We start from the raw sequence: 2,540 nt of genomic DNA, 5'->3' as shown, positions 1-2,540 counted from the left end.
GGCCCCCGCCCCGCTACCTGCCTTAAAGGGGCCGCGGCCTCCAGCGGCGCCTCCCGGGTGCCCCCGAGCGTGCGAACCCCTCCAAATCGTCACGGTAATGTCCAAAAGGAAGCCTAAAAGCAAAATAAGTGCAAAGAACACGTATAGAACTGGGATTCTGGATTGTACTGGGAGAAAATAAGTTCTCAGCAAAACCAGTAATCGCACAGTTATTATTCGTTATTCTGATAATTATTCATTATATAAGGATTCGTTCTGTACATTATCGGGATCATGGAAAAAAATTACTTTGGTTGGTTACTGACAAAATAAAACCTTGCTGAAATGCTTGTGTTTGTTTTGTCTCGGATTACCTACTAGACAGTGGACTTCGGAACTAAGTTGAGTGTCACGCACTTATGTAACCATTAATACCTGTAACATTTGATAAAATCTGTTAACACTTGCATTTCTGTTTCCATTTCTTTCTGTTTAAAGTGAACATATTCAGTCAACTGTGACTCCACGTGAATAGCCATTTTATGCCTAGTAAACAAGTATGAGAAGGTTACAGCAACTGGATGTAATTTTCTATACAGAAAATGATATCAGTGTTAATTCCTGTGTGAAGCAAAGAAAAAGATGAGACTAAAATGGGACAAGTCTGACATTTTGCCCAGCAGACCATTAAGGAAGACTGCATCTCCCTTTAGCTACATTAGTTACAAGTGAGTTGTGGCTGTTTCAATTACTTCCTCTCAAACACTTCATTCATAGGTTTCTGAAGTCTTAAATTTCTTTCTTTTGAATGAACTAAACAAAAAATAACTCATTAGTTATTTCTTCTGGTTTTGAGATTCATCTATACGTGCTAGTGTATGTCTAAATGCAATTAACTTAGTTTTCATCTTCTGCGGCAATGAGATAACTTGTTACAGGTAAGAAGTTACAGATAACTTTTGTAACTTGCTCACAGTTCTCAATCTGATGAAGTCTCTACATTGCCTCAATCTTCAGTAGTGCAGAGTTCAAACACTACGACAGCTCATAATTAAACAAAAGACACATCACCATCATAGTTATTAACAAACTATTTTAATTCTCAGTAGCTAATACTCTAAATTAGTCACCTGGATTAAAATTAAATCACAATTAAATACGACAATTAAATCATGCAAATAAATTGTATCATTTTCTTCATGCTAACACTTTTGCCTATATCCTCTTAATCCATAGAGGATACTTTTTCATCTGTTTATAATATATCTGAGCACAATGTCGAAACATTGGATTGGGAAAAACAAGGGGGAAAAAGGGAATGCATGCACAATTTTGCACTTTTAGCTTTAGGTGAGCGCCCTCTTGTGATACTTTGCAAGACAGAACAAGATGAACGGCTGCTTAGTATTGCAATACAACTTGCAAAGCTCTTTTCTGCTCAAAAGAACTAAGAAACTGTGTAACTATAGCCTGAGCCAACAATACAAACAGGTGTGTGCAATTACTCTGTCAGAACGCCTGAAAGAACCTCATCAGGCCAATTAACCCTGCAGAAGCAGGACGGTCACTGTGTACTTTTCACATAATAATTAGGCATCTGAGCTTAACACTGTAAAACAGAAGAATCAAGTAAGACTTCATAAACAAATTCAGTGGACCAGGTACAAGCTGGTTAAAACTAAACATTGGAATAAACACACTGTGTACTTAACACAGCTCTTCCATATTTGCACACTTGCTACCAGGTATTTTGGGACAGTAAATGGCAACCTGCTGGTCCCCGTGGTTACCTGAGTGCAAAGGACAGTGGAGGGAGCTGAGCACTCAAGTGCTTCAGGTGAGCTTCCACCTGCTGAGGCTTCACCAGCTGTAACACCTGTCCCAGATTTTCTACTGGCATGACTGTCTTCACCCAAATAATGGAAAAGCAAGCAAGCAAGCAAACAAACCAACCAGTCCAAATTGCCTCCCTCCTAGTGTTCTTTCTCCCTGTAATGCAACTTCCACAAGGCATCCCCAGCCCTGGCATGTAGGCCGGGCTGCGGTTGCACCAAGTGAGCAGATTGTTGCACGTGGGGACACAACCAATTTTGCTCATAAGGCTATGGAGAGCAGAAGATGCTCATATCCTGACAGAAACCTTAAGGGGAGCTACATGGCTCTTCTGAACAGCCTAATGCTAAACTTGAGCGGGTAAAGCATGGAGAAAGCAACCTATGACAGGTTCTCCACAGCTAGGAAGCCCAGATTCTGCTGGGCTTCCCCCTCTGATGGAGGGGCAACCCCTAGTGCGGAAAATTAATGGTGATTCTGGGCAAAGGCCGCCGCGGGCCCGTGCAGCCTCTGCACCTCTCACAGGGGCAGCCCAGGCTTCCACCCAGAGACCGAGACCTCCCGCCGGCTGTGCCGAGGGGCAGCTGCCCCCACAGAGCGAGCTTCACGGCGCGGCAGCCGCGCCTCACCCTCCGTGAGGGGAGGGGCCCCGGCGCTCTACCGCGGCGCATGCGCGCCTCCGCGTCTGACCGGCGGGAGCGGACTGGCTGGCGGGCGAGTCGGTGGCT

The sequence above is a fragment of the Mesitornis unicolor genome, unplaced genomic scaffold, assembly GCF_000695765.1.
Source record: "Mesitornis unicolor isolate BGI_N332 unplaced genomic scaffold, ASM69576v1 scaffold38135, whole genome shotgun sequence".
In the NCBI taxonomy this organism is placed as follows: Eukaryota; Metazoa; Chordata; class Aves; order Mesitornithiformes; family Mesitornithidae; genus Mesitornis; species Mesitornis unicolor.
The sequence above is the reverse complement of the archived record's forward strand: the minus strand, read 5'-3'. Positions refer to the sequence as shown.